A 12,889-nucleotide genomic window follows, 5' to 3' on the forward strand; every position below is an offset into this window, starting at 1 on the left:
TATAGCACTATAAACATACACAGAAGACATGGAATAGAAATTCAGAAGAAAAAGTATTCAAAAAATAATAATTTTAAGAGAAACACAAAAAGAAGAAAGCAGAGAGACAGTTCAGGAAGAAAAGTCAGAAAAGAAAAGCTGAAGACAAGAATTGGAGGTAAGACCTTTCACCTATAGAGACAAATAATTAAACAAAAAAATATGTATTAATAAAATAAATAAGCATTCTCAGTAGTTGACTCAGCCAATGAAAATGCAGAGCTCCAATTTGAATAGAGTGACAGTAGGAGAGAGCCCAACTGCCACTGAGACTGATACAAATCTATCGAACAGCAGTCTGACTGCAGAGCTGCCTTTTGAAATCCGATACCCTGAAGACATTCGCTCTGCACAGGCTAAGAAGGACTACAAACAAGCTGTGATGAGAGCATCTCCTGAGACCCTCATCCTAGACTACACCGGTAAAGGAGAAAACAGGGTCAAGAACAATCTACTGTTCTACACTCAGTACCCCACCGCCTTTCACAAAACCCTGTGCCAGACATACCCCAATAACAACAAGAGGGGCATTAGCAGAGGCAGGCAGATCTCAGTGCTGGTAGAGAAAGACACAGACAGTGTGATGCTCACTTTTAATGTATACCACAACGGGACCATCATGGTGCAGGACAGCGAGAGCAGCCTGGACCAATTATCTCTCGGCTTCCACACCTCAAAGCAGCAGACTGAGGTAGAGAAACACGAGCCAGAGCCGACCACCCTGCAGTCTGCCCCCAGCCACACGGAGCCAGACAGTGCCCCATCTCCCACAGACTGCCCCCCTGTCTCCCCAAAACTCTCCAGCAACATTAAAACACTAAAGGAATGCCTATCAGTGCTGGAGCTGAAGTTTGCGGAGTTCAGGGACTAAAGATGCACCACAAGGCTGAGATTCATAAGCTGAGAGCAGCAGTGAGAGACCAGGAGGAGCAGAGCCAAACCCTGAGGACGGAGCTGCACAAAGCGAGGGAGGAGCTGACCAGGACACCCCAGCACAGCCAGCTGAGGAGCCTGCAGAGCCAGCTGGAGAAGCTAAGAGAGGAGCACAGAGACTGCACTGCACTGACCCCACAACACCTACAACCCCTGACGCACCCACTGACGCACCCACTGATCCACCCACACTCCCCACCACTCCTGACACCCCCACTATCACCAGACCTGCCACTAATACACAAACCCCTGAAACGCCACTCCCCTAAAACACACCCGCTGCCCCCACCACTCCCGACGCAAAACCCGGAGTGGCAGGTCAACACAGAGGTGGTCATTCTGAGCGACTCCAATGGGAAGTTCCTGGATGAGAGGCGCCTCTTCCCTGGGCGAAAAGTGAAAAAGCTTTGGTGCCCGACAGCACAGAGAGCCCTGGAGCTGCTCTCCAAGAGGAGGCTGTGCCAGGTCAAACACATCCTCATCCACACCGGCACTAACGACCTGAGTGCCCGCAGGGGCGATGTGGCCTCAGCCCTGAGACAGGTGGCAAAGAAAGCCACAGAGGAATTCCAAACTGCCAAAATCACCATCTCCACACTGCTGCCCCGCACAGACGTGCCCCTGCACATCATCCAGGCCATCAACGCAGAAGTATCCCGAAGATGTGCCCTCCTCCCCAACGTCCACCTGGCACACCACTGAGACATCCAGCCACATCACCTGTATGACCACGTCCACCTCAACAAGACGGGTGTGAGGAAGGTCCGTTTTTAGTGTTTCTCTGAACACATCCAAGCTTACCTAGGCGCTACATATTATTTTCAATTACCCGTAATTCTGATCTGTATTTTGGCTTGTTAATAGAAGTTATTGAAGTTGGACTCCTAATTCAAAATAACCAATATGTATCTCAACGTAATTTACTGACAGACATCACTCTTTATCACTTTCACTTTTGAAGGAACTGCTTTGTATTCTGTGTATTGTTTTATTGTAGTGCTGCTTCCTTTCTTGGCCAGGTTTTACTTGCAAAAGTGATTTTATTCTCAATGTAAGCTCAAAGTCAAATAGTTTAAATAAGAAAACAATGTATTGAAATGAGAACATCATGAACCTGTGTAATTGTGCTGAAGGACAAGCACTGAAAGCAGAGAGAATTTTGTGTTTGGCATTGAATAGCCTTAAAGAAAACTATGCCGTTTTTGGAAACTTTCATATTTAAGTTGAATGTAGGCAAAAACATTCCAGTCACTCTGAAGAGAGAATACAGTTTACTGTTCGAATAAGTAGCCCCTGAATTGAAGATAAAAATCAAAAGTGCTGTTCGTAATTAGTTTACACTTTTACATCAGATGTCTTGTTTTTGCGTTCCAAATTGAGGAGTTGTGGCATATAATGTAAATGAAGTTACTTCACTAGTAGTGCGATTTTTACGTTGTGTATGTGTGTTTGTATATATGAACTCATACATTTTTTAAAGATTGTATTTGGAAAACAAATTCAGGTATAGCACGTGTCCCCCTTTTGAATGGGTTCTATATATAACATTTTAAAACGAATGGTTCTGTGTAGAACGCTATGTTTGGGGGTTCTTCATGTAACCCCTTTGAAGGGGTTCTACATAGAACCATAAAGGGATCCACCAGAGCGATTACTCGAGGAACCCTTTATGGTTCTGTGCAGAACAATTTCTTCTAAGAGTGTGGAGTGTCGCCACACAATTTCTCTCAGAGGGCTTTTGACCAATGGCAATCCAATCCTGAATGACGTCACCACTATCCTGTTGTACTTTATGGGAGAGATGTATTAAGTAGTTTATAATGAGAAGAATAACAATAATCACCTGTTTTTCATAGGTTTTGTATCCATGGTCTCCTTCATATTAGGAAAGGAAGTTGATCCATAGCCTACTCAGAGACAACTGAGAGTTGGTCTCTGAGCAGCAGCACAAAGGGGTCGAGTCTCTCAATGTCCGTGTGTTGGAGATATTCCACCATATTGGTCCCAGCCTTTAAAACAATGTTAAAGAAGATGTTAAAGATATTGTAGAAATATATTGCAGAAGAGCAGAACTACAATCACACTTTTTCAATGCTATTGCTGTTTTCTACCTCCCTGGTGAGGTACCAATGCGGGAAGTTTGAGAGAGTATTTCTAAAATGTGTATGATCCAATACACACAGTTATTTAAAAAGCTGACGTCTTGTACATGCTCACCAGAACCAAGCCTAATTAAATAACACATTTAATATTAAATAAGTACATGTGCAGTAGCCACTTGGACAATTACAGATCCCCAGGTCAAAACACAACAGAAAGACATGGAAGATCGTATTTTCAAATCACATCTGTGGCCCCCATAACTGTAATTTGGTATTAGTGGGTCAAAGGATTTATTTGGTTCAAGTGATAATAAGATCATATTTTGAAAACAAACACTACAGGATGTCATATTTAAAATGACTGTGAGTACCTTTCTTTAGTGACGGTTCTGAGGGGGGCAGGGATTAGTTGAGTGTGCTAATTGGAGCTGTGAAGTGTGCAGAGAAAATACAAATGTTTTCTTTTAATATGAAAACAAAGAACTTTTTTTTAACACCGACCTGGGATTGTGTTTCTTTCCAAGTTTCCTTATTGTTTCTGAGAAGAGACTGTTCACTTGCAAAGTGAACTGGACCCGTGTGACTCGCAGGTAAGGAGAGCCCGTGTTGAACTAAGATGGCTACAGTGAGTTTTCCTGGACAAAGCTCGGGCAAAGGATAGCGCAGAGTGCACCTGCACCTGAGATTGTGTTGAGAAGCTTTGTGATAAGAGCAGGTAAAGAGGGAAAAGAAACATAAGTATTTTCTTTGTTTGAAGAACACATTTTGTTTTAACTGAAACGGGACTACAACTTTTGAAAGGGAAATAGTTGCTAGTGCACTGTATTTTTATTGAGTTTATTAGAAGAAAAAAGCTTATATTTTGGACAGAACGAACTCGTTTGGCATGCAACTAGCAGCAAACGATGTGAAGCAAACAAAACAGTTAGCAAGTTAGCAAGTTACAGTCTGTCCTAGGTCCGGGGGTGCTTATGGTTGTTTATGGGTTCCCTTACCTTAGCCAGTGTCATGTACGGGTGTCCGTACCTTACTGGAGTGTTTGTTTTTATTATAATATATATACATAATATAATATATAATAATGTAATATTTCAGATAAATCGTCACAGTGAGTGACACCAGCATTATTGGTTTTTTGAGAAATAAAAAAACAGAATGTAGAGAAGAAAATGTTGGAAGGAAGTTGGGAGAAAGACTGGTCTCCGAAGGAGCACCGGGACTGGTGGAAGCAACAACAACCAGATAAGACAGAGAAAGGAATTGTGATATTGTGTCAGGTTGGTGAGAATCAAGAAAAGAAAATAACAGAAATGGAAGATCATCATAAACAGTAATGTGAATTGAGAGCAGAAGTTGTGAAAAATACGATAGAATTAATAGAACTACAAGGCAAATTAGAAGGGCAAGAAAAGTGGTCAGAAAAGGTGAAGGTGTAGGTGCGCGATGTGCTGCCGTGTTAGGAGCGCGTCGCGACACAGATCACTCCGAGGACGACAGGCCCGATTGGGATGATTTAGATCGCAAAGCATGGGAATATGAAAAAGGAGGTTTTGCTAGCGCTCCTCCCCCATATAATCCGGAATATAAATCAATCACTGATTTTGGTTATAATAATACATTGTATCCAGATCTGACCGCTCTGAAAACGGTCCCAGCTGCACCCATGCAAGTCAAAACTAGACAGAGTAAAGAGGAAGGTCAATCAATAGTCTATACGACTAAAACCCATCTCCCCTTCTCCCCAGGAGAAAAAGAAATGATATGGGCGTCCCTCCCAAAATTAAAACCAAACCAGGGTAACACAACTTTTTGGGATATTCTAGATGAAAAGATGGTTATTCACCTCCTTCACCCGCACGATGTACACATCATCGTGAAGGCTAAATGTCCGCCCAACATTTGGATACAGTTACTACGAGAATATCAGACCGGGGAGTGGGCTAATGTAGCCTCTACAGATGAGGAGGAAATAACAGAACTTTTTCACAATGGATCAAGAAAACTGAGATAGTGAAATAATGAAATAATCCAGTGGGATTATTTGACATTTTATTCTAAATAATCATAAGCTTAAATAATAAGTTATAAGGGCTGTTTGAGACACTGCAGGGTCAATAAAACATGCCACAGATCGGATATCTGAATTATCTTTAGATATCAATGTGTATGTGCTTTGTGTGTTTATGAATATGTATAGTTTGAAGGTGATATAAGGTAAATGTCTATGTTTTGGCAATCATTTTAGAATTATATTTAAAAATGTAACAACAGATTTATCATATTCATGAGGATCTTTGGCTCTATACAGAGTGCCTCAAGCATCAGAAATCAGAAAGAAAGACTATTATAAGAAAAGTAATCCAAAATATACATTGAATAAACAGATGGATAATAATAGTAATACATAAATAGTCATGGTGTCTCCACAAGAAGAACCAGAATTTGTTTGTTAAACATCATGTTATGGACAAGCTCTGTCAAAAGTCAAATTCAAGGAAACGAAAGGCTAGAAGAGAGCCTGGTGCAGCCCTGACAGCCTGTGAAAGCAGGAGAATGTAAACAGTCTGGTGACATGTTACAGTCTTTCAGAAAATGTTTGGTTATTGGTGCCTAGCATATAATACCTGAAATGAAAGTCAAAGTAGACCATGGTTTTAAGATGAGTGATGTAGGAAAAGGGTAAGATACCGCAGAAGTATAAGATTACAACTATAGAATAAGTAAGCTCAAGTAATATAAAATGCTTTACAGGAGAAAAGTAAGAATGGAAAGGAAGAGTAAAAGAGAAGGTGTCCTAGGATTATGGGAATCATTATTGAGATCAATGGCCTATTGGCTAATATTTTGTTAGGTACATATATGACTTCAATAAACGAATAATGGAGTGACATCTGTATAAATATAAATAAAACATATTGATAAAAAAACCTGAATACATTTCTTGTAAGAAATTAAGAATAGGAGAAAGAATAGCTGTTAGAATGCAGAGCAATGTTGACCAAAGTTGAAGAGGGTTTGAGTAAGTTGACGAGGGTCTGAGTAAGTTGATAAGGCTTGGGAAGCAGGAAAAGGCGAGTTTGATGTGTGTGAGACAAATGTGCTGCCACTTTTAGCACAGAGAGCTTCTGATGGTGATTGAATGAAACGTGGGAAAATAAATAAACTTGATGTAGGATAAATGAATAAATAATTGAATGAGATATGAGCCGCAGAGACCTCCCACATTGGAAAGTGGACTACAGCAGATAATCCTCTCCTCTCCCAGGGCAGGGTGATTAAGTGGGGACGCATGTGAAGAGTGCAGGTGGACCCAGGTGAGTTGTGTAAGAAAGAAGAAACAAAAATAATAAGGCACGCGTGCAAACAATCAAAATAATACTAAGTGAATAACAAATTAAACAATAAAGTGAAAGATAATCAACACACAAAATAATGGCAATATAGAACCAAACAAAATACACAAGCCATATTGCATAAAGTGAAGTGAAATATAAATATAATAAGTAATGGTGATTAAGGAGCTAATTAACACCGTCCGTGACATTTACATTGGTTGGGTGTGTGGATACCAGTAATAATTTTTGTTTTATTGAAATACAAAATAATTCTATTTTTCCGAAGTGCTGAACTTTAATACAGTCTAGAAAGATTAATATTTTTTGTCTTGGGCTATATTATTATTACCATAGTTTTACTATTGTATAAGTATCTTGGAGTATCTTGGACAATGTCAAACAGTATGATTGAAGTGCCTGCTCCCTAATCCATGTGTTGATCTATGAACTCTGTCCTATAATGATATAAATTCTGCTTAGCTAACTTTTAAGATAACATAGTAATGACTTTCTGATTATAACCAGCTCTTTGATTTTTGTGTATAAAAGCTCTGACTGTTAAAATGAAGGCAGAGCGACTTTGGGATCTTCTTGAGTCACTGTTCCTCTCCACGCTGCGTGTATTAAAGGCATTGCAACTAACGCTCCAACCTGGTTGAAGATGATTGTTCTTCCACATCAGATTTGACATTACTGTATGTATGCAGGCCCTTGTAATTGCTTTTCCAATACTGCCAACTGGTTATTGATGATTGATTTCACATTGTGGTACGAGTATCGAGTGAAATGAGTGCTATCCACCCCAGCAACACAGTGATAACATGGAGCCGGCAAGTCATCCAGGTCACAATAGAGGTCAAGCAGTGGGAGGAGGAAGACGTGGTGGTCAAAGGAATGGAAGGGGACATGCACCCCTTCTGAGAGGTGGTCGTGGGCCTCGTCATAGAGGAGGGCTTAGGCCTCACCAGAGAGGCAGCCATGGGCCTCATTTGAGAGGTGTTGGGGGAACGTGGTAGAGGACAAGGCCACGGACCAGACAGCGGCAGCAACAGCAAATAGTGTCCAGTGAAATCCGAGAAATAGTTGTAGAACATGTTGTAAATCATGGCATGACCATGACTGAGGCAGCTACAATGATTCAATCAAACCTCAGAATCAACTCAGGATCAACTGTGGCCTCAATCATCAGAAATGTCCGTACTGAGAAGCGGCAAGTCTTCAGCATGCACTAAACATTAGGCTACTCTCAATTGTCAAATGACTGTATACTGCATACCAATGTGTAGCACAGAGTATAGTGTGCCTTTTGAAAGAAATGCAGACAGAGTGAAGCAGCTGATGACTGAGTATGTTCAGGTATGTTCAGTTTCAAGATGCCTCTTGTGAAAAATGGTTGTGAGAACCTGAACCTGAACACAGGGCTGATGGAAATTTAGAAGTACAGTAATCAATCCTTTGTTTTGCTTTTTACACTAAGCCAGGTGAGGAACACTGCAGTTGACATTTTACTGTAGTTTTGTTCTTTTTTGTAGCTAATTATTGTTGCATGGATTCAAAGAAACCTATGGTGTGATTTGATTGTATTGCATCAATACATTTCAGATTTTGTTCAATGATTCCACTGTGTCTGTAGTATTCTCTCTACTAGTCCTACAGTGATGTATTTATGTGTAGTACCATAATGAAACATGTATCACATATTTTGTACTACAATATTTAATGATTGTACGAACAACTACACAGTGAAACTATCGGTATCTTCTGTGTTACTATGTTACTATGGTATTTCATGATAAATGAGTTATTTGAACCAACAAGTCTGCAAGTGCTAGGTTTCTTTAAAGATATGAATGCACAATGCAATGTTTTGAACATTGGACAGCCTGTGTTACAAGTGATGACCGTTTTGAGTTTTGTGTCTAGTTTTGAAAAATGACATCAAGGTTCTGAAATGAGTGACAAAGTGATTGTAAAAAACTGTATATTCATCCTATTTAATGTGCTCTTTTAAAATGTACTTTTCTTTTTTATGTTGCCATTTCTGTTCTACCAATGTTTCAGTTGTTAGCCAAAGATTGACAGAGTACATCTCATACACACAGGCCAGACAGCAAGGATTTCTTTTTGAAATTCAATTACAAATGCTGCATGAACTCATCAATACGATTAGAGCTCCTGAAAGCAATATAACTAACTCACTCTACAGCATCTCATTAGCAGTGAAAAGAAACCAAGAAAGTTGGGACAGTCGACTGTTTACCACTATGTAACATCACCTTTTCTTTTAATAACACTTATTAAGCACTTGGGCACTGAAGACACCACTTGGTTAAGTTTAGCAAGCGGGATTTTCCCCCATTCATCCATTATGCATTTCCTCAGCTGCGCAACTGCACAGGGCCTTCGTTGTCTTAATTTGCACTTCATAGTGCGCCACACATTCTCAATTCGGAGACAGGTCAGGACTGCAGGCAGGCCATGCTAGCACCCGCACTCTCTGCCTATGCAACCATGCGCTTGAAATCTGGGCAGAATGTGGTTTGGCGTTATCCTGCTGAAAAATGCAGGTACGTCCCTGGAAAAGACGATGTCTGGATGGCAGCATATGTTGCTCCAAAATGTGTACATCTCTTTCTGCAAAAATGGTGCCCTCACAGATGTGCGAGTTACATGACAGACAGACACTCATACACACTGTCACACCCACACACACACACACACTTTCACAGACAGACACACGCACACACACTCACTTTCACACAGAGACAGACACACAAACACAGAGACAGACACACACACACTCACTTTCACACAGAGACACACAAACACATACACTTTCACACAGACACACACACACATACATACATACATACATACATATATAAGGAAAAGAAACAATACATTTAAAAATCACAAAAAGATGTAAATGTAAATGTAGATGTAAAGATGTTAATGATCTCAAGGTAGCTGGGACCATAGTCACCAAGAAAACAATTGGTAACACACTATGCCGTGAAGGACTGAAATCCTGCAGCGCCCGCAAGGTCCCCCTGCTCAAGAAAGCACATGTACAGGCCCGTCTGAAGTTTGCCAATGAACATCTGAATGATTCAGAGGAGAACTGGGTGAAAGTGGTCTCAGATGAGACCAAAATCAAGCTCTTTGCCATCAACTCAACTCGCCGTGTTTGGAGGAGGAGGAATGACCCCAAGAACACCATTCCCACCATCAAACATGGAGGTGGAAACATTATGCTTTGGGGCTGTTTTTCTGCTAAGGGGACAGGACAACTGCACCGCATCAAAGGGACGATGGACGGGGCCATGTACCGTCAAATCATGGGTGAGAACCTCCTTCCCTAAGCCAGGGCATTGAAAATGGGTCAAATACTTATTTCCCTCATTAACATGCAAATCAATTTATAACTTTTTTGAAATGCATTTTTCTGGATTTTCTTGTTGTTATTCTGTCTCTCACTGCTAAAATACACCTACCATTAAAATTATAGACTGATCATTTCTTTGTCAGTGGGCAAACGTACAAAATCAGCAGGGGATCAATTACTTTTTTCCCCCACTGTACATACATATATATGGAAAAGAAACATTACAAGTATAAATCACAATAAGATGTAATAAGGTACAGATAAACAAAGTGTAATAAAATGTGATCTGTTTGAAAATGCAGGGACGTCACTGGAAAAGATGATGTCTGGATGGCAGCATATGTTGCTCCAAAATGTGTACATCTCTTCTGCAAAAATGGTGCCCTCACAGATGTGCGAGTTACATGACAGACAGACAGACAGACACTCACACACACTGTCACACCCACACACACACTTTCACAGAGAGACATATACACACACACACACACACACACACACACACATACATACATACATATGGAAAAGAAACAATACTTTTATAAATCACAATAAGATGTAATAAAGTACAGAAAAACTAAATGTAAGAAAATGTGATCTTTAATACACACAAATATGTATGGCTGGTCGGATGCGTCTTGGACTCGGGTTCCTCTTCATTACGTATAACGCTTTTGCCTTTTGCTAAAGCTTTCCGTGGAGGGGATCGTGGGTGAGTTTGTACCATTCTTGGGGGGCTCTGCCTTGTTGGGGCGGAGCTGTGATCCAGGTGAACAGCAGATCGGGCATAGGTGGGCATGTGGGCAGAGGAGTAGGAAGGCCGGTCAAGCAAATAAGCTTGCTAAGGTACGCAGCAGCAGCAAGCAGCCCCCCCATCCAGCCAGCCAGCCAGTCTGGCTGGCAGTGACTGAGTGGTTGACAGACGGCAAGCAACGGAATGTACGTGCTCTGTGATGTCATAGCAGTCAGCTGAGAGAGGCTCGTGATGTCATCGCTGAGCTGGCTGGCTGGCTGGCTGGCTGGCGGACTGGCTGGCTCTGTGTGTGTGTGTGTTTGTGTGTGTGTCTGTTTTTCTGTTTGTCAGTCTGTCTGTCTGTCTCTCTCTCTCTCTCTCTCCCTCTCAATTCATTTGTATTGTCAAAGCAATTGGACATACATACATACATACATACATATATGTAGCGTAAGGTACACTTATACATTTCAATTAAAGAAGTGAATTCATAGTATCACCTTATCACGAATCCTGGAGTCTTGTAGAACTCAATTTCTGTAATAATTGGACGCAGACACCAATTCCAAAGATATAAATTGTCAAATTTATTTAAAAACAAAGACTAAATGTAGCACTACACTAATTATACAAAAGGGAAAAACTAATTAAAATTCAACTCTAGATCAACAAATCAAAGACAAATCACTTCCGTGACCAAATCAAAGACCATGGGATCCCATAGGATAACACACAAATCGTTAAACAAAAAAGGTTATAAACACATTGACTACAATACCGGTTAGTAATTCTAGGAATCACTAAGAAACAGTTGAAAGTGCTAAATTGCAGTTTCAGAAGATGAAAAAAAACTGTAACTGATGGGATATGTAGTACTTTATACTCGAGTGGTCTATGCGATTACACCCTGTTGGTGTTATTAAGAACGCCAAGTACCAGAATGCAGAGCGGGACTGTTTTTTGTGCCGTGACTTGTCGGGGGAAAAAGGCGCAGAAAAAACGGACGAGAAGGTGAAGGTAGTATGGCGGTGATGCACGCGTTGGTGAAGTGGGAAAGCGGGGTCGACAAAGACTCTTACAGCGTGATTCCCACTGCTTGCTTTCGCAATTTTGATTTATTCAGCATTGCTGATGATGACGAAGAGACGACTCGAAACTTCAGAGCAGAGTGGAGAGACACGAACAAACCTCCAAAAGGTGGATGGCCTGTCCATGAAGCGCAGATCATTATGACTGGTAACAATGTTTATTTAAAAAAAAAACATTAAAGTCTTTACATGCTATTTGATATATACAATCACAGTATATTTGAAATGAATGTTTAAGTTATTAATGTGTTGTACTTCTAACATACTCTTATAACATGGTAGGTGGTGGTGAGGGCGCTAAAAACTCGTCATACTTGACTGGCATTTGTAAGAACGATTTATTGTGTGTTGTGCTTTACAATAAAATCCCCCAAATCACAAAATAAATTAAACCAGATATAATTTAACTTCAGTTTTGATTCAGTGTTGGCTGTTCATCTTAATTTGTATGGTCAAAGCACAGTATTTTTATGACAAATAAATATAATCCCCAAATATCTGTGGACATAATGCAGGGTTTTATTTATTTTATTTTTATTTTAGGAAAAGAAGGCGAACTAAGAAGAAAACTTAATGACCTAACAAAAATGCCCTGTCCTAAAATGAAGAGAGTACCTAAACCAAACAAAAAACTTCAAATTTCAGATGATAGTGACCTTGATGAACCACAGTTACCGGTGAGATAATTACTGCAAATATTAAATAAATGTATTGCAGGATTGTTTTTTTTTAATCATATTCATATATATATATATATATTTTCATTTTAAACTCTCTTCCTCTCTGAATACAGCACAAAATAAGAAAGAAAACCGATGGAGCTTCAAGAATTAGATCCCGTCATATTCTACAGACATTTAAAGAGTCCAGTGAAGTTGAGCTACAGCAAAAAGTTAAGCAGCTCGAAAAGGAAAACACAAGACTTAAAAATGAAAACCAATGTCTTCGAAACCGTATGGTTGATGGTAAGTTTTTTTATTTATAGCAAATAATTCCTTACCTTGATAAATGTTATTCTTCAGTAATTTAGATTCCAGAGTAATGTATTATAGTTGATCATACTGAAGTAATCTAGAACCACAATACAGACTCTTAATGTGCACTGTCTAATAGTTTAATAATACTGATTATTAAATAAAGTTTTTCAACATAACTTCATAATCCTACATTAATGACTATATGCATTACATTAGACCTGGTAATTCTTGTATTTTATCTTTTTTATTTTTTTCGTAGCTAATGTTAATGACCCACAAAAAGGTCAGTTTCCCAAT

At 39.9% G+C, this 12,889-nt stretch overlaps 1 non-coding gene across 1 annotated transcript; it reads left to right on the forward strand.

Annotated features, from left to right (window-relative positions):
• The first annotated feature begins 10,434 nt into the window (after positions 1 to 10,434).
• Positions 10,435 to 10,549, forward strand: LOC136740237 (U5 spliceosomal RNA). The gene has a single exon (XR_010813075.1). It is a non-coding gene; the product is annotated as a U5 spliceosomal RNA (small nuclear RNA).
• The last annotated feature ends 2,340 nt before the right edge of the window (positions 10,550 to 12,889 follow it).

This window comes from Amia ocellicauda, unplaced genomic scaffold, assembly GCF_036373705.1.
Source record: "Amia ocellicauda isolate fAmiCal2 unplaced genomic scaffold, fAmiCal2.hap1 HAP1_SCAFFOLD_63, whole genome shotgun sequence".
Classification (NCBI taxonomy): Eukaryota; Metazoa; Chordata; class Actinopteri; order Amiiformes; family Amiidae; genus Amia; species Amia ocellicauda.